Genomic DNA, 20,610 nt, shown 5'->3' on the forward strand with positions numbered 1-20,610 from the left:
ACGGTCAATTTTCCCACTCTGAACTGGTTAGTGACTAATCAGTAGCAGTCTGGAGTAGCCAGCTTCCACAGTGTAATCTCCACGTGCTTCTCCAATGACAGGGTAGCTCTCGTTCTCATGTCCTTGTGCCGCAGGGCTGGGGAGCGTCATCACACAGTCCCATGAATGTGGCTTTCCTCATCCAAAAGTTCTGCAGCCACTTCATCATCCCAGATGTGCATCACGATGTGATCCCACCACATCATTTGTTTCCCGAGCACAAAAGCGGCGTTCCACTGTGGTCAGCACCTCCGTGAATGACACAAGCAATCTCATGTCGTAGCTACGCGTGGCAAGATCAATGTCATGCTCCTCTTGCCTCTGCTTCCTCTAGCAGCATACCAGTCAGCAGTTCTGGATCCATTCCTGCAGCCCGAAGAGGCAGGGTGCACAATACACAAACCGTCGAAAGATGGCGCCAAATGCAGACGGAAGCACAGGGATTTCTGGGATGCAAAGCAATGCATCACGGGGCAGTGGGACATGACATAGGATGCCGCATGACCCCATCTGCCTTCCCACAAGTCTTAGTGGCAGAAGAGAAAGAGGTGCTCTGTGGGATAGCTGCCCAGAGTGCACCACTCCGAATACCACTGCACATGCCTCAAGTGTGAACACTCTATTGCACAAGCAGCTGACAGTGTGAACACACAACAGCGGTTTCCCTTCAGCGCTCTCTGAGCAGCACTGTAACTGCCGGTGCTGTAACTTTGCCAGTGTAGACATGCCCTTAGAAAAATTAGGTGGGTACAGTAATATCCTTTATAGGACCAACTTCTGTTGGTGAAAGAGAGAAGCTTTCAAGCTACACAGAGATCTTCTTCAAGTCTGGGAAAGATACTCAGAGTGTCACAGCTAGGTGGAACAGATTGTTTAGCTTAAGTAATTAACACATATTCTAATCAACTGTTCAAGGTAAAGTGGCCCATTAATGCCCCTGCAGTCATGGGACAAAAAAGAGGGATTAGTGGGTTACCGGGTGTTGTAATAAGCCATACATCCAGTGTCTTCATTAAGGCCATGGTTCTTAGTGTCTAGCAAACTTATGAATTTAAGCTCCTCTCTACAGGTGTCAGTTAAATTACTTTTCTTTCTCTATGGTTGTGGGAGAGGTGAAGGTACAGTCAGATTTGACCGAATCTGTACACTGTATATATTTTAAGAGTATATAATATATTGTAGGTTTTAATCTTCCTTGCAGATACCCTTTGTATAATCATTATATTGAAGCAGGTGATTAAAGAAGGCGGTCCTAGTTTCATTGGATTATTTCCTCACAGATCCTTGCATGTAAACTGTAAATGGGGGGTTCACCTGTCAGCATCTAACCTGGAATTACTTGACTTTTAGTGTGTGTCTTGCAATGGCTCTATTGACAGAAACAATATTTTTTCCCCAAAGTGACAAACTGTAGAACGAATTATAAGTAACCTAGATGTTTGTGTCCTGTAATCAGTGGAGCACCTGTAATTGTGTCTGAAGTCTCAATGTTGTAGAAGGGAGCCTAATCACAGATCTACACTGCCATCTGTGTGAACAAATTTTGCTTGTAGCATTTGCATTTGAACTCTATTTTGCCAGAGAGAGAGAGTAGAAAAGGATTTTGAAGACTCTTGAGATTAAAATAATTTGGGTTGTTGTTTATAAAACAGCTCGTCATAGTGAACTTGTTGTTGAGAATCTTCTTATAGCAGCTTATAGTTTTTCTTCTGTATGCAAGTTGCTTACATATTTGTTATATGTACTATGAGTGAGAAATCTGAGCTGTAAGCTGCAAGGGTAAAAATTAGGTGCGTAGGAGACGCAGCTTTCTCAGCAACTTAGTTTGTTGTCATTAAACTTGCTCCAGATAGGGTGACCAGACAGCAAGTGTGAAAAATCGGGGTGGGGGTAATAGGAGCCTATATAAGAAAAAGGCCCAAAAATCGGGACAGTCTCTATAAAATCAGGACATCTGGTCATCCTACTCCAGAAAGAGGTAAGGCACAAACATCTGTGCCTCCAGAGCAAAATACAATACTCACTCTTTTGACCAGACTTCCCACATTTTTAAACCTTTTTTTAAAAAAAAGCAACTAAAAATTGCCATTATAGATCAGACCAGTGGTCCAGCAAGTCAAGTGACCAGTAGCCGGTGCTTCAGAGTAAGAAATTTCATAGTGAGCAATTATGAAATCTTATGGGAAAGTTTCTTCCTAATTCCTGTCAGTTACTAACTGACTTAGGCTCTAAGACACTTGGGGTATATATCCCTTAAATTTAAAATAAAACTATCCTATCTAGTGTAACTGGATGATCTCATTATCCATATAAATGTTTATCCTTTTTTGAATCCTACCAAACTTTTGGCAGTAATAATAACTTGTGGCAATAAGTTCCACTTCTCAATTATGCATTTTGTTAAAAAAAGGTTTTTTTCTTTTATTAGCTGTAAATCTGTTCCCTTTCAGGCTACCGCATGCATTGGTTTTGTATATCTCTGTCCTATGCCATCTTAGGGCCCCACAAGGTTCTCAAGCACAAGCTGATCCCTGTGCCCATGCAGATGCCTTTGAAGTCAATGTGTGCCCACAGATCTAACCATATGGAATAGCTCATAGGATCAGTGCTGTATTACCTCCTCTCAACTAAATATACCCAATGTTTCATACAGAAATTGTTCTAGGCCTCTAATCATTTTCATTGCCTATTTCTGAACCCCTTCTGAAGGGAGTGACCAGAACTGAACACAGTATTCCAGGTGGAGGTATATTATGGCATAATATTTCCAGTATTGTTCTTTATCTTTTTTTTTTTTTAAATATCTAATGTTTGTATTTTTTGGTCACTGCCGCATGTTGATCAGAGGTTTTCTTTGAATGCCCACAGTGATACCCAGACCTTTTTCTTGAGTGATTATGGCTAATTAAGGATGTACCAATGTGTATGAATGGATCAGATTATTCCTTCCAAGGTGCCTTATCTTGCATTTGCCAACACTGAATTTCAGTAACCATTGTGCTGCCCACTCACTTTGCTTTGTGACTGCTCTTTGAAATTTCTCACTGTGTTCTCTAGTTATGAGCACCCTGTGTACACTTTTGCCATCTGCAAATATTGCCACCTCACTGCTCACCCGCTTTTCTAATAATTGTTAGATAAATTAAACACCCATTCTAAGATGGATCCTTGGGGCGCAATTAACTTTTTGCCATGTAGAAAACTAACCATTTATTCTGACACTTTGTTTCTATCTCTTGTTCTAATGTATGAGGGTACTTTAATTCTCCTCTCATGCCTACTTAATTTTCCTAATAGACCGTTGAGGGGAACATTGTCAACAGTGTTTTGAAAGTCCAAATAAATTATATCATCTGGTTTTCCTTTATCCATTATTTTTTGACACACTTAAAAAATTCTAGCAGATTGGAGGGGTATGATTTTCCTTTCAAGAGGCTTTGCTGTTTTGGCCTTCAATAATTTTTAAATAGTTGGTGCTTCAACCTGGCTCTGAAATAATATTTAAAATAGTCATTAGAGCAGGGACTGGATTCTGATTCTCCCATCTCACAGATGAGTTACCTAACCACTGGGCTAGTGAGTCATGTTCACTCTCTGGCCCAATGAATATTTAATTAGTTTTCACAAAGTGGAACAGCTTCCACAGGAAACATTATGACCCACCTCACAATGGCCCAGTGGTTAGGTCACTCACTGGGGAGGTGGGAGACCTGTGTTCAAGCCCCTGCTGTTCTCAGACAGAGTGGGGATTTGAACCTGGGTCCCACATCCTGGGTGAATGCTCTAACCATTGGGCTATTTGGTATAAAGAGATCACCACCTCTTGCTTATTTTTTGTGAGAAAGAACTGACCTGGCTTGGGCATCTAACTGCAGGAATCAGTTCACAGCTGTGAATCCTGAGCAGAGGGAGACACCTCCCTCCAAGTGCCTAAGTCTGCTTGAGGGGTGGGGCTTGGGGCACACCCCTCTCCTCAGCATTTCTTACTGGCTAGTTTAGGAGGCTCAGTTGAACCCCATTCTTAGGCCCTTGATTCTCCCATACATTGTACAGGGAACCTAGGTACCTACCTCAGGATTTTGCCATCCACTAGGAGGCAGAGTGCCCCAAGTTAAGTGTTGCAATGCTGAGCCTAAGTCCCCTTTGTGGGTCTAGCTCCCTTTGAAACCTGATTAGGCACTTTTGAAAAATCCCACTAGGTGGCTATTTGCATCTTTAGATGCCTACATATCTTTGAAAACCTGGTCCTAAGCATCTAACTGCCATTTGTGCCTCTGAAATCCTCCCTCAAAATCCCATTGAATTTCAATCTTATTTGAATGCCTAATTCCCTTAGGTTCCTTTGAAAATCCCCACCCTCAAGTGTTTATGTACATTTCATAGTTCTTGGAGGTGCCTGACTACATAGTTGTGACGGGTTGGATCACAGAAACCCTCTTTGGGACTACCACCTGATGTGCTGAGACCACCACTGAGCCTGTTGTCCCTACCAGGCAGGGCACTGAAGTCCAGTGCCCTGTCTGGTTGTGCCAGACACACAAGCCTGCTACAAACACAGAGCCAGATCTGAACCACGTCCCCCAAAAGCTGCAGGCTTAACTGAAAACAGCTTAAGAAGTGTTCCTGTCTCCAGCACTCAAATACCCAACTCCCAGTGGGGTCCAAACCCCAAGTAAATCTGTTTTACCCTGTATAAACCTTAGGATAAAGGATAAACTCAGAAATTGTTCTCCCTCTATAACACTGATAGAGAGATAGGCACAGCTGTTTCCCCCTCTCCACCCCTCTCCCTCCCCCAGGTATTAATACATACTCTGGGTTAATTAATAAGTAAAAAGTGATTTTATTAAATACAAAAAGTAGGATTTACGTGGTTCCAAGTAATAACAAACAGAACGAAGTGAATTACCAAGCAAAATAAAATAAATCACGCAAGTCTAAGCCTAATACGGTAAGAAAACTGAATACACATAAAATCTCACCCTCAGAGATGTTTCAATAAACTTCTTTCACAGACTGGATGCCTTCCTAGTCTGGGCACAATCATTTCCCCTGGTACAGCCCTTGTTCTAGTTCAGGTGTAGCTAGGGAATTTCTCATGACTGCAGCCTCCTTTGTTCTGTTTCACCCCCTTATATATCTTTTGTACAAGGCGGGAATCCTTTGTCCCTCTCTCGGTTCCCACCCTCCTTCTAAATGAAAAAGCACCAGGTTAAAGATGGATTTCAGTTCAGGTGACATGATCACGTCATTGTAAGACTTCATTACCCACTTGCCAACACACTGGTATATAGGAAGACTTACAAGTAAACAGAGCCATCTACAGTCAATTGTCCTGGTTAATGGGAGCCACCAAGATTCCAAACCACCATTAGTGGCCCACACTTTGCATAATTACAATAGGCCCTCAGAGTTATAGTTCATATTTCTTGTTTCAGATACAAGAATGATACATACATACAAATAGGATGACCACACTCAGTAGATTATAAGCTTTGTAATGGTACCTTACAAGAGACCTTTTGCACGAAGCATATTCCAGTTACATTATATTCACACTCATTAGCATAGTTTCATAAAATCATACAGAGTGCAACATCACAACAGTAATGGGAGCTGTATAAGAAGAACCAGGGTAGAGAGAGGCATCTAATGACGAGTCGTCTTTGCAAGAGAATTCAATACACGAGGAAAATGTAAGCAGCTTGGGAGCTTGCAGACCCTAATTCCGACAAGGACATTTTGCTCTGAAAGCAAGTAGGGAAAGTGTTTTTCTGGGCAAGGAAGTTGATTATCTTCCATAACTGTGTGCTGTGAAGAATTTCTACACATTAGTCATCCACTAGATAAAATGTACATTGCCATTTTCAGCTAAACTATGCATCTGGAAATATGTTTATATTAGGCCATCATAAAAACCTATTATGATTACATCTTCCCAAGTAGTTCATATCAATGAACAAATTAAATAAAAAACCAGCTTGTTTGTTTTCATACCTTTGTGGCTTTCCATTTTTACTAGAGAAGGTTTCTGAAATCTATTTTTAGCAAGGAATTAGGCTGAGTGAAAGCAGATCTAGTGTGAAAGATAGTAGTAGTGGACACTTGGTCCAGGTTTAATAAATTATTGCAAGTGACCTATACAATTAGATGGTCCTTTATTGCCTCACTGAAGTAAGAGATTCATTTTAGAAGAGAAGTAAAATCTGTTTCTATGTTTCAGCATAGTGGAGTTAGTTATTGGTTGAGGAGGGTTTAATCATAAATGAGCAAATCCCGAAGAAATCCTGGAAAGACAACAAGGGGATGTTTCAGAGGAACAGCCGTGTTAGTCTGTATTCGCAAAAAGAAAAGGAGTACTTGTGGCACCTTAGAGACTAACCAATTTATTTGAGCATGAGCTTTCGTGAGCCACAGCTCACTTCATCAGATGTTTACCGTGGAAACTGCAGCAGACTTTATATACACACAGAAATCATGAAACAATACCTCCTCCCACCCCACTGTCCTGCTGGTAATAGCTTATCTAAAGTGATCAACAGGTGGGCCATTTCCAGCACAAATCCAGGTTTTCTCACCCTCCACCCCCCCACACAAATTCACTCTCCTGCTGGTGCTAGCCCATCCAAAGTGACAACTCTTTACATAATCAAGTCGGGCTTGATTTGTCACTTTGGATGGGCTAGCACCAGCAGGAGAGTGAATTTGTGTGGGGGGGTGGAGGGTGAGAAAACCTGGATTTGTGCTGGAAATGGCCCACCTGTTGATCACTTTAGATAAGCTATTACCAGCAGGACAGTGGGGTGGGAGGAGGTATTGTTTCATGATTTCTGTGTGTATATAAAGTCTGCTGCAGTTTCCACGGTAAACATCTGATGAAGTGAGCTGTGGCTCACGAAAGCTCATGCTCAAATAAATTGGTTAGTCTCTAAGGTGCCACAAGTACTCCTTTTCTTTTAACAAGGGGATGGTCTCTGTTCAGAGTTCAGGCATAAAAAGAAAGAGGACCAAGATGTAACATTCAGGTTTTATTCTCCACATATACTATACTAGTGTAAGGATGCCAGGAATAAAACGCAGGTCTGCAGAGCCTGGGATGGTTGACATTCCCATGGTGCCAGCGGGATGCATTGCAGAGCTTCTGCCAGGGACCACTGTGGAGACTAGGTGCCACAGGAAGTACCACCCAAGGGAGCCAGAGTGACAGTTCCCTGTGGCCCTCTGCTTGGCCAGCTACCCTATTTAACCCCAGAGGGTGCCCCAGGATGTTTTCTGGGCAACAACACAGACTTTGGGCCTGTTGTTACTCTAGACTTCTCCTTGTCTCCTGATCTCTGGCCTCCGATCCCAGCCCGACTCTGATCCTGACGCTAGCCTGGTGCTACCTCTGTTCTCTGGTCTCCAATGCCAACCTGACTATGACCCTGATTCCTGCCTCCCAATTCCAGCTTCATGCTACCTCTCATCTCATATGTCTCCGACCACAGCCTGATTTTGACCCCGACTCTTGCATAGTGAAACTTGCTATAGCAAATCCTGCGACCCTTGCTCATGGATTACCAACCCTGACATGTGGACTTCAGCCCAGCCCTGACCACTAGGCCAGACTGCCTACGCCTCAGTCCCTTACAACTGTCTCCTCAGGCATTTCCTGAAAGTAGTATTCTCAACATTTCTAGACATCACTGTATACACAATCACACCATCATACTATACCACCCCTTTTGGGGAGCTATCTGTCATCACATCCCTTTTGTCACATTCATTTGAGAAAGCAAAATTAAATATGAATGCCATAAACCATATTCTATTGTACTCCATTGAAGCCTAAATATATATAACAACATCAACTTTTTATTTTTTTAACCTGCTTGGGAATTAAGATATTTTCCTCTAGGTTGGGAAGGTTATTCTATCATCCCTCCCCTATTGTACAGTTTTATTTACACTTTACACGTGATATGATGTTGAAGCAAGTGCAAGTGTTTCTTGTGATGACAGGAGACTACCATGCACTTGGTTTTTCTGTGTGTTTGTTGAATTGAGAGGGTTCCAATATCCAGTCTATTGGCTTGTGTTCATTCTATGACATGTTGATCAAGACTCAACAGAGTATGTGTTTCACATCTTCCATGTCCATGTTTGCCTTGTGTTTGTAGTGAGTGAATGTATTTGCAGTTTAGATTAGATATGTGCTCATCCACCATTACATTATCTGTTCAACACATGTAGCTTGCTTCCAAAGTGCATGAATTGTCCTGAGGAAATAATCTGTTCCTGACAGTGTCACCAGGTTGTATTCTGGGAGGTCTTTAGCTTGTTAGTCATAGTAGCTGTCAAGGGTGAATCCCCTCTCTGTCACTCAGAGTGCAGAAAGTAGGGACCCGCAAGGATTAAAAATTAATACTTGCCACTCCAGGCTCGTATTAAACTCCCAAGGTTACAGCTTTTCTCTGACCTTGGCTTGGTAAACACTACCACCACCCAAATGCAAAGAAAACCCCTTGGACCCAGGAAGGAGCACTTGGGAATTCCTCCCAGTGGGTACCCTCGAGCCCTTTCATTTCCCCCACCACTACCTCCCGGGGAAGAGCTGAGAAAGAAAACTGGAAATTAGCTGTTGCCACCAGCTAATCAAACAGCATATGCACACCTCTTAGGACACCAAAAATTCAATCCTGTTCTTAAAAAAGGTGAATTTTATTAAAAACAAAAAGAAAGAAAATACATCTGGAACTTAGGCTTTTGCTACATTTTTAAAGAGCAATTTCAAAAACCAAGCACCCAAATAGCTTTCTTGGGGGTTCAGCTTAAAGGTTACAAGCAAACAAAAGCATCTGGGGTTAGCACAGAGGAGTCCACAAGCCAATAAGAAATAAAAGAAATAACACTAATCGCATCTTTTTAGACATTCCCTAATTTTACTTACATCTCTGAGGCTTTGGATAAGTAGGGTTCGAGGTATGCATTGATAATCTATAATCATACCTGGCTTAAAGCCGCTTACAGCATTACTGCTCCGTGTCCCTGCAGCCCAGAGAACAACAGACACAGGGAAAGTTTCTTACCCAATTTTAAAAAGTTCTACCTTCCCATTGGCTCTTTTGGTCAGGTGCCCACTCCTTTTCTTTTACCTGTGGGATTGTTTACAGGTAAAGCAAGCAGAGAACAGACCAAGAGGGATTTTACAACTAACTGGCTGGATGTCCATCAAAGAAAGGTACTCCACCGCCCCCTTCATGTATCACAATAGCCTTTAGCCTGTGAATGTTCGTCTTCCTTTTTTGTCTGTTACCTTTCACCACTGCCAGTTATGGCAATTCTGGGGCTATTGGCACTAAAGTATGCATGAGTCTTGACCCGAAGCATTGTATGGGGCTGCTATTATGGCCTTCAGTGAGACTGTTTCTTCATTCATTCACGTATTCCTGTATACTTTCTTTGCTTTCACAGTTTTCTTTGATAGAATCATATCAGTTTTAAGTGCCAGTTTGGTTTTGCCATTTGATTGGCTGTGGTACAGCGATGAGGTGACATGAATGAATTCCCATGTGTGGGCAGGTTGCACAAACTCACTGCAAGTAAACTGGAGTCTGTTGCCTGAAACTACATAAATTGGGATATCTGATTTAATGCTTCCTTGCTTTGTCTATGATGGTCCTTGTAGTAGTCTCTGACGGTTTGTCTAGTTCCCAGAAGTCTGAATTATAGAATTAGAGTGAAAAGGTCCATTTGCTCCAAGGCTGTTGAGGATGTTGTGTATTTTCATTGTCTCTTTTTGCTGCTTGGCCTGTGTTTCCCCGTATATATATCATCTACTCACCAGGTCTTGGCTATCCTTGGTCATATCTGGCCAATATGCAGCACCTCTGGCCTTCCAGGTAGAGATTCTATTCCAAAATGGCTCCAATGTATTCTTGAGAGTCTCTCTTCTCAGTGAAGTGGGTATTATGATTGGATTGCCTTTACATATATCATATCTTGTATGCTCCATTTATCTCAATAATTCCAGTATTCTTGAGAGGCAGGGGGAGCATCTCCCAGGGCAGTGGTTTGTTCTCAACCAGGGGTACATGTACCCCTGGGGGTATGCAGAGGTCTTCCAGAGGGTACATCAATTCATCTAGATATTTGCGTAGTTTTACAATAGGCTACATAAAAAGCACTAGCAAAGTCAGTACAAATTAAAATTTCATACAGATAATGACTTGGGGGGGAAGGATAGCTCAGTGGTTTGAGCATTGGCCTGCTAAATCCAGGGTTGTGAGTTCAGTCCTTGAGGGGGCCATTTAGGGATCTGGGGCAAAAATTGGGGATTGGTCCTGCTTTGAGCAGGGGGTTGGACTAGATAACCTCCTGAGGTCCCTTCCAACCCTGATATTCTATGATTCTATGACTGGTTTATTCTGCTTGTCGTGGGGTAGGTACACCCTGTTACGGGGACTGTTGTACAGACAAAACTGCACAGGATCGTTTCAGGGGACAAGACAAGATGTCACGTTTATTATAACACAATTTGATTTAAGACCAATAACTAATATCTAATACATATGTATATATACACACACACACACCCCAAATGTTCTGCAGATGCTAGATAGTTACCAGTCCTGAATGTAGCTGAGTTCGTGGCTTGGGTTCATAGCTTGTGGCAGCTAACTGGCCAGGAAAGCCAGGCACAAGGAAGGGCTGGGGTCTCTGTTGGGCATGCACCGATGCCCTTCCATGTTGGCAGCAGAATGTTACCCTCCAAAGTCTTCCATCTTACCCATCCTTTTTGTAGGCTTTAGTTTGAATCCAGAGCCTATAGGTCTTGCTGTGTCACGCTGCCTCTGGGTTCAGTGTGATTGATCACCCGTCAGTTGCAGACATGACTTTCAGCCTAGGACCTGGCTTTGATGTTTCTTCAGTTGTACTTTTGTTCTTTTCTTTTTAGGGAGGACTCTTCTTGCTTTGTCAGGGCTGTTGTCTGGATCTTCAGCCATTGGTGTTTACACTTTATTTCATCAGGACAGGCTGGGGCTGGAGTTGATTCCATCATCCATCCATACCTCATTCATACATCTAAACTAAACTAATAAGATTACAGGAGGGTTTTGCAAAAATGAAGAGAGCATTTTAAAATGGAGTTTGGGACACAACATGGACAAGTATAAGGAATGACAAACAATGAATAGAAGTTACAATATAGACAAGTATAATGACTGACAAACAGTGAGCAGAAATTACAATGTTGAAGCAGTGCAAGTTTCAGTGATTTAAGCAGCAATTGGATTGAAAGTGAAACTCAGTTAGCCAGTTATTGGGGTTCCTGGTTTTATGAATGAATGTAGTTTCATTCATAAAACTTTAAGTATGAAGTTATATTCATAAAGTGAACAATTAAAAACAATTTCATTGATCAGTTCTACAGGACCGGGTCACATATGGGGCAACAAAGGGAAAAAGACCTGTATAGCCGTTTGTCAGGGCCTATGTTCATGATCCTGACTACAAATGTGGTAGTATGGCCCAATAAACGGCCCTTCCTCTCAGGGCAGTGTGGCCCAGAGTCAGTGAGTGGCCCTTCCTCTCGGGGCAGCATGGCCCAGTGGCCAGAGTCAATAGGGTAGCCCACCTCTGTGGGATTGTGTGGCCTATTGGCCTGTTGGGGGAGTGGGGTGCCACTTAGGGGAGGGGGACTCGGGCCCTCCCTGCTCCTCTGAGTCCCAGCCCAGGGCCCTGGTGGTAGTGAGGGTGCTCACAACCAACTCAGCGAGGATCATCCTGAAACACACTGACCAGTTCCCCACTTCACTCATCGGAGAAGGTTCGCAGTCCCCTGGGCTGCTTCCTCCCCTGGCGAAGCTCCACAGTTCCCCCTGAGTCTCAAATGGCCTAGCTCCTGCCAGCACAGTTTCTTCTCCAGGCTCATCAGGCAGGCTGGAGTCCATCTGGGCTTCTGCGTGCCTTGCTCCTGGGGTCATGACCTCTCCCTTCAGCAGCCTGTCTAGATTGAGCTTGGGCTGCTTCCTTTTATACTCCGCCTCCAGGCTGAGCATGCCTCGCAAAGTTGGAGGGGCGGGGCTTCCTCAGTCTGCAAAGCACAGCTAACTCTTTCGGGGCTGGTGTGGGGGAGGTACACCTCATGAGACATCCTAACCCTCAAGACAGGACCCAGCAGGGGTCCATCCTCATTGTCCTCCCCTCCCGCTTGGAAGAAAAAGTCTACATTAGCTTGAGCTCTACCTTGATGATGTAGCACGCTGAACTCATAGGGTTGGAGGACAAGGTACCATCTCATGATCCGTGCGTTCGAGTCTTCATGATGATGATCCATCTGAGGGGTGCATGGTCTGTAACGAGCCGAAAAGGGCTCCCTAGCAGATAGTACCACAAGGCTTCTGTTGCCCATTTTCCTGCCAAGGCTTTCTTCTCGATGGTGGAGTACTTGACTTCATGGGGAAATAGCTTCCAGCTGTTCTTCACCATCTTGTTCCTGTGATAGCACAGCCCCTACCCCCACTTCTGAGCTGTCTGTTTGTAAAATAAATGGTTTTGAGAAGTCCGAGGTGGCACAGGACTGGTTCTTGGGTAAGTTGCTCCTTCAAGGTCTGAAAGGCCCTTTCACATGCCTCTGACCACTGGACGTTCCACGGCCGGGAGCTCTTTGTGAGGACGGAGAGTGGGTTGGCTATCATGGCAAAGTCCAGTATGAACCACCAGTAGTACCTGGCCAAGCCAAGGAACTGTCTTACCTTCCTTTTTGTTGTAGGGGTGGGGTAATCCTCAAGGCCTGTACTTTGTCCACCAGGAGACGGAGTTGGCCTGCCCCAACCATGTATCCCAAGTAGGTCACCTCTTTCTGCCCAAGGTGACACTTGGCAGGGTTTGATATGAGCCCTGCTTCCTTCAGGGCCTGTAGCACTGCGGCGAGGTGTTGTAGGTGTTCCTCCCAACTTGTTCTGTAGACCACAATATCATCAATATAAGCCGCCGCATACTGCTGGTGTGGCTGCAATACCTGGTCCATTAATCGCTGGAAGGTAGCCGCAGCCCCATGTAGCCTGAAGGGCATAGTGATGAATTGATATAAGTCAAAGGGCATAGGGAAAGCTGTCTTCTCTCATGATGCCAGGGTAAGGGATATTTGCCAGTACCCCTTGGTCAAGTCTAGCATTGATAAAAATTTGGCGCTACCCAGTCATTCCAGCACTTCATCTACCTGCAGCATTGGGTAGCATCATAGCCAGAGATGGCATTGACTCCCCTAAAGTCTATACAGAACCTCACAGTCCCATCGGGCTTGGGTCCCAGGACTATGGGGCTTCTCCACTCACTTCGGGACTCTTCCACTACACCCAGGACAAGCATCACTTTGAGTTCCTTCTGGACCACTTCCCACATCTTCCAAGGGAGTGGGCAGTGTTGGTTGTGGACCTTCTGTCCGGGCATGGTGTCTATATGGTAACTGGTGATACTTGTCCATCTGGGGTGGGGAGATAAAATGGAGGGGAAGCTCTGGATCAACTGTTGTAGCCTTGCTCATTGTTCAGGGCTTAAGTCCTGTCCTATTGGGATTAGTGTCGTGCAGGCCTGCCGATGGAGGGGTAGGAAGGGGGAAATTGCCCAGGGGCCCGGGTGATTTAAAAGGGCCTGGGGCCCCCGCAGGGCCCACTCTGCAGAAGCGGCAGGCTGGGAAAGTCAGTGGCTGTCCCGCCCCTGCAAGGAAATACCTCCTCTCCGCCGTGGGCACCAGTGCCAGGCAAGTAGGGCTGGGTAGGGCCTTAGGGGACGGGAGCGTTCTGTGCTCCCAAGCTTCAGCTGTTCTACCTCCTAGGACTGTGCTGGGAGGGGGGATCCCTGCTCTGCACTGGCTCAGCAGGGCCACAGCCAGGGGTAGGGCATGGGGTAGTGGGTCTGTGGGAGGGTGCTGGGCTGTGAGGGAGTGTGGGGTGCTGGGCAGTGGGGGAGGTTTGTGTTGGGGTGCTGGGCAGTGGGGGGTGCTGGGCAGTTGTGGTGGGGCTGTGGGGGTACTGGACAGGGATGGTGGTATGCAGGGTGCTGGGCAGTTGTGGTGGGGCTGTGGGCAGGGGGTGCTCAGGATAGTGGGTCCGGGGGAGGCTGGGCATAGGGAGTTGGGGGCTGTTGGGTGGGGTGGGCTGTGTGGCGTGGCATGGGCCCACCCCAGAGCGGAAGGGGCATACTGGCAGCTCAGGGCTGGGCTGGCCAGTGTGCATCTGGTGGCTGTCAATTTGTAAACAGTGCCCTTGCACTGGGCTGGGCAGAGGAGGGCCGCCCTCTCCATGCCATGCCCCACTGCCCCTGGCCAGCCCCTCTCTCCAGGTACTGACCTCCCCACACCATGCTCCATTGCACCAAATATGTTTGGCACCGGGCCTACAAAAGATAAATCTGGTCCTGGCTCCTAGGCGTGCGCAGGTGGTACCAGCGGCAGCGAAGGCAGCCAGGCAAGCACATCTCTTTCTAGGGGGCTCATTGACTATTCTGCCCTGGGGCCCAGAATTGCTGGTATCCGCTGGTCATTGGCCCCAATGAAAGCCGCTGGTCACTGGCCCCAATTTGGGTTCTGTGGGGTAGGGAGCAATTAGCAGACCCTCCTGTGGCTTCCAGGCTTTCAAAAGGTTTACATGGTATATTCGTAGGTCTTTTTGTCGCCCAAGGAGACGGACCTCATAGTCCACTGGTCCCACGTGCCAAACAATCTCAAATGGTCCCTGCCATTTGGCAAGCAACTTTGATTCTGAGGATGGCAACAGCAATAAGGCTCTATCCCTGCGCTCGAAAGACTGTAACTTGGCCCCTCAATTATACCGGAGCTCCTGGGCATGCTGCGCCTGCAGCAAATTCTCCCATGTGAACTCCCCCAGCTTCTGGAGATGTTCCTGCAGTTGCAGGATGTAGGGGACTGACCCCAGAACCCTTGATTCCTGTTTTTCCCAGGTTTCTCTGAGTAGGTCCAAGATTCCCCTTGGCTGTCTCCCAGAAAGAAGCTCAAATATGGAGAATCCCGTGGAAGCTTGGGGCACCTCTCGCACCATAAACAGCAGTGCGGGCAACAGCTTGTCCCATTGTCATGAGTCGTCATCCACAAATTTCCAAACCATCGCCTTCAGTGTTCCATTGAACCTTTCAACTAGCCCATCAGTCTGTGGGTGGTAGACTGATGTCCGGAGGGCTCGGGTGTTTAATAGATGACACAATTTGGCCATCAGCTTGGACAAGACATTCATTCCACGGTCTGTCAAGATTTCTCAGGGTATTCCTATCCTGGCAAAAATCTTAAGGCGTTCTGCAGCAATCGCAGGGGCAGGGGTGGTCCTTAGCAGGACAGCCTCCAAGTAGTGGGTCACATAGTCGACTACCACAAGGATATACTGAAACCCTCACTTGCTTTTCCCCAAGGGCCCCACCGAGTCTAGGCTGATCCTCTCAAAGGGGACCCCAACAACCAGGAGTGGAATAAGGCACCTTCCGTACCCCCTTCGGGCTGGTGCGCTGACACTCAGGGCAGGAAGGCAATCCCAGTGGACCTCAAAACGAGGTCCTAGGAGGTGTCTTGGACCCATGTCAGCTTGGGTTTCCGCGTTCTGAATTTGCTCCTGGGCCCGACTAAGGGTTGGGTCCTCCCTTTGTTCCCGTAGGAAATCCCCATTTACCACCAGCCACTCCTGGTCAGTGTCCTCGCTCGGGTCACCCCATCACACTGCTCTATATACTCTATGCTGAAATATAAGTACAATATTTATATTCCAACTGGTTTATTTTATAATTACATGGTACGAATGAGAAAGTAAGCAATTTTTCAGTAATAGTGAACTGTGACACTTTTGTATTTTTGTGTCTGATTTTGTAAGTAAGTAGTTTTTAAGTGAGGTGAAACTTGGGAATACGCAAGACAAATCAAACTCCTGAAAAGGGTACAATAGTCTAGAAAGATTGAGAACCACAGTTCCAGGGTGTCAGGCCATCCTTGACGGAATGAGGGATGTGAGCCCTTGTAAATATTTGGCTTGGGTGGTTTATTCTTGGATTCTCTCCAGCCCCTGCCTTAAAACTTGTACATAAATGGCTTAGCTGATTCTTTCTATGAGGTTAATGATCTCATACTCTTGTTCAGTTTCTGTATTCATGATGCAAGGCTGCTGTTGATAAGAAGTCAGCTATGTACAGATCAGTCCCTTTCTTCTGCCATACTGATAAATTGTACCACTGCAGTGTCATTAGCAAGCGCTGGAAGTGTTTTGGAGCTGCTAGCAGTGGCTTTTAAAAAATGCTCTAGTGGTTACTTTCTATGCAAATAGTTTCCCATGTGTGAGAATGCAGGTGTAACTTTTCACATGCAAACACTATTGTAAGACATTCCTTTCAACTGCGTCATATCTTTGTTCCGTTGGAGATCGTGACCTTGCCATAAAACCTACCAGCTGTCCCTTTGTACTAGTAGTGCCCCAAGCTCCGTCTCACTGGCATCACATAGCATGATTGTCTCTTCAGGCACATCATAGTATTGCAGAATGGGATAGATGGTCACCAGCTTCTTGATATGTGTGATGGCTGCATCATGGTGAGGTAACCATGTTCCTACTGCCATCTTTGTCGAGTAGTCACCTCAGGGTATTGCATACATCTGAGAGGCTTGGAAGAAATGTTTTCAGATAGTTTAGAAATCCTAGTGGTCTCTAAACTGATTTAATATCTTTAGATGTGAGCATCTGCTGTGTTGCTTTTACCATCTGGGATCAGGTCATAGCTCATGAGAGGTCAGCAAGTGTCCCACGTAGGTGTTACATGCACAGCATTGACACAGATAAGTTAGATAAAAACAGAAATACTCTTGATAGAAGGTTGCAGCATAACACTAATCTGTTTCTTAGAATTCAGAACAATAACCCAGAAACTGACAGAGAGAAAACAGGCCGCTCCCTAAGGCAGTGAGGCAAAACTCACCCAGATTGATTTAAGATGGCTCTTACCAGGCTGACTCTAATTACATGCTTTGCTACAAAGTCCCCTAGATTACAAACAGGACCAGAAACCACCACCACCCTTGCTCTTAAAATGATAGTTCACTATTCCAACGCAGTTCTCAATATACCACAGTATGTTACTGCAGTCCATCACAATTTCATCTTGTTTTTATTCAATTTTAGTTATATTTATCTGGCTCTTTCTCTCAGACAAATGAGGTTGTGGTTGTGATTCACCACAGCTTTCATCATGCTGTCTCCGCATCTGAAAATCAGCTATGACATCTTATTGATGGCACGGACATTCTTCCCCTGCAGGTTTGATTCCAAACAGCATTCTCAACCATCTGTATGACAGGTTTCAGAGTAGCAGCCGTGTTAGTCTGTATTCGCAAAAAGAAAAGGAGTACTTGTGGCACCTTAGGGTATGTCTACACTATGGAATAAGGTCGAATTTATAGAAGTCGTTTTTTTAGAAATCGGTTTTATATATTCGAGTGTGTGTGTCCCCACAGAAAATGCTCTAAGTGCATTAAGTGCATTAACTCGGTGGAGCGCTTCCAGAGTACGGAGGCTAGAGTTGACTTCCGGAGCGTTGCACTGTGGGTAGCTATCCCACAGTTCCCACAGTCTCCGCTGCCCATTGGAATTCTGGGTTGAGATCCCAATGCCTGATGGGGCTAAAACATTGTCGCGGGTGGTTCTGGGTACATATCGTCAGGCCCCTGTTCCCTCCCTCCCTCCGTGAAAGCAAGGGCAGACAATCATTTCGCGCCTTTTTTCCTGAGTTACCTGTGCAGACGCCATACCACTGCAAGCATGGAGCCCACTCGGGTAACCGTCACCCTATGTCTCCTGGGTGCTGGCAGACGCGGTACGGCATTGCTACACAGTAGCAGCAACCCCTTGCCTTGTGGCAGCAGACGGTACAGTATGACTGGTAGCCGTCATCGTCATGTCCGAGGTGCTCCTGGTCGCCTCTGTGAGGTCGATCGGGAGCGCCTGGGCAGACATGGGCGCAGGGACTAAATTTGGAGTGACTTGACCAGGTCATTCTCTTTAGTCCTGCAGTCAGTCCTATTGAACCGTCTTATGGTGAGCGGGCAGGCGATACGGACTGCTAGCAGTCGTACTGTACCATCTTCAGCTGAGCAGCCATGAGATGTGGATGGCATGCAGTCCTTCTGCACTGTCTGCTGCCAGCCAAAGACGTAAAAGATAGATGGAGTGGATCAAAACAAGAAATAGACCAGATTTGTTTTGTACTCATTTGCTTCCCCCCCTCCCCTGTCTAGGGGACTCATTCTTCTAGATCACACTGCAGTCACTCACAGAGAAGGTGCAGCGAGGTAAATCTAGCCATGTATCAATCAGAGGCCAGGCTAACCTTCTTGTTCCAATAAGGACAAAAACTTAGGTGCACCATTTCTTATTGGAACCCTCCGTGAAGTCCTGCCTGAAATACTCCTTGATGTAAAGCCACCCCCTTTGTTGATTTTAGCTCCCTGAAGCCAACCCTGTAAGCGCCCCTCCCGGCGTCAGAGCAACGGCAAACAATCGGGCATCTGAGAGTGCTGTCCAGAGCAGTCACAATGGAGCACTCTGATGGGGCTAAAACATTGTCGCGGGTGGTTCTGGGTACGTATCGTCAGGCCCCCGTTCCCTCCCTCCCTCCGTGAAAGCAAGGGCAGACAATCATTTCGCGCCTTTTTTCCTGAGTTACCTGTGCAGACGCCATACCACGGCAAGCATGGAGCCCGCTCAGGTAACCGTCACCCTATGTCTCCTGGGTGCTGGCAGACGCGGTACGGCTTTGCTGCACAGTAGCAGCAACCCATTGCTTTCTGGCAGCAGACGGTGCAATACGACTGGTAGTCGTCCTCGTCGTGTCTGAGGTGCTCCTGGCCACGTCAGCTGGGAGCGCCTGGGCAGACATGGGCGCAGAGACTAAATTTGGAGTGACCTGACCAGGTCATTCTCTTTAGTCCTGCAGTCAGTCCTATTGAACCGTCTTATGGTGAGTGGGCAGGCGATACGGACTGCTAGCAGTCGTACTGTACCATCTTCTGCCAGGCAGGCAAGAGATGAAGATGGCTAGCAGTCGTACTGTACCATCTTCTGCCGAGCAGCCATGAGATGTGGATGGCATGCAGTCCTTCTGCACCGTCTGCTGCCAGCCAAAGATGTAAAAGATAGATGGAGTGGGTCAGAACAAGAAATAGACCAGATTTGTTTTGTACTCATTTGCCTCCTCCCCTGTCTAGGGGACTCATTCCTCTAGATCACACTGCAGTCACTCACAGAGAAGGTGCAGCGAGGTAAATCTAGCCATGTATCAATCAGAGGCCAGACTAACCTCCTTGTTCCAATAAGAACGATAACTTAGGTGCACCATTTCTTATTGGAAACCTCCGTGAAGTCCTGCCTGAAATACTCCTTGATGTACAGGCACCCCCTTTGTTGATTTTAGCTCCCTGAAGCCAACCCTGTAAGCCGTGTCGTCAGTCGCCCCTCCCTCCGTCAGAGCAACGGCAGACAATCGTTCCGCGCCTCTTTTCTGTGCGGACGCCATACCAAGGCAAGCATGGAGGCCGCTCAGCTCACTTTGGCAATTAGGAGCACATTAAACACCACACGCATTATCCAGCAGTATATGCAGCACCAGAACCTGGCAAAGCGATATCGGGCGAGGAGGCGACGTCAGCGCGGTCACGTGAGTGATCAGGACATGGACACAGATTTCTCTGAAAGCATGGGCCCTGCCAATGCATGCATCATGGTGCTAATGGGGCAGGTTCATGCTGTGGAACGCCGATTCTGGGCTCGGGAAACAAGCACAGACTGGTGGGACCGCATAGTGTTGCGGGTCTGGGACGATTCCCAGTGGCTGCGAAACTTTCGCATGCGTAAGGGCACTTTCATGGAACTTTGTGACTTGCTTTCCCCTGCCCTGAAGCGCATGAATACCAAGATGAGAGCAGCCCTCACAGTTGAGAAGCGAGTGGCGATAGCCCTGTGGAAGCTTGCAACGCCAGACAGCTACCGGTCCGTTGGGAATCAATTTGGAGTGGGCAAATCAACTGTGGGGGCTGCTGTGATGCAAGTAGCCCACGCAATCAAAGATCTGCTGATATCAAGGGTAGTGTCCCTGGGAAATGTGCAGGTCATAGTGGATGGCTTTGCTGCAATGGGATTCCCTAACTGTGGTGGGGCTATAGACGGAAACCATATCCCTATCTTGGCACCGGAGCACCAAGCCGCTGAGTACATAAACCGCAAGGGGTACTTTTCGATAGTGCTGCAAGCTCTGGTGGATCACAAGGGACGTTTCACCAACATCAACGTGGGATGGCCGGGAAAGGTGCATGATGCTCGCATCTTCAGGAACTCTGGTCTGTTTCAAAAGCTGCAGGAAGGGACTTTATTCCCAGACCAGAAAATAACTGTTGGGGATGTTGAAATGCCTATATGTATCCTTGGGGACCCAGCCTACCCCTTAATGCCATGGCTCATGAAGCCGTACACAGGCAGCCTGGACAGTAGTCAGGAGCTGTTCAACTACAGGCTGAGCAAGTGCAGAATGGTGGTAGAATGTGCATTT

At 46.4% G+C, this 20,610-nt stretch overlaps 1 protein-coding gene across 3 annotated transcripts in view; it reads left to right on the forward strand.

The window, feature by feature from the left end:
• Positions 1 to 20,610, forward strand: part of CYSLTR1 (cysteinyl leukotriene receptor 1) — a 292,327-nt gene that overhangs the window by 152,427 nt on the left and 119,290 nt on the right. The gene's annotated exons all lie outside the window — the stretch shown is intronic.

Source organism: Caretta caretta, chromosome 9 (assembly GCF_965140235.1).
Source record: "Caretta caretta isolate rCarCar2 chromosome 9, rCarCar1.hap1, whole genome shotgun sequence".
NCBI lineage: Eukaryota > Metazoa > Chordata > Testudines > Cheloniidae > Caretta > Caretta caretta.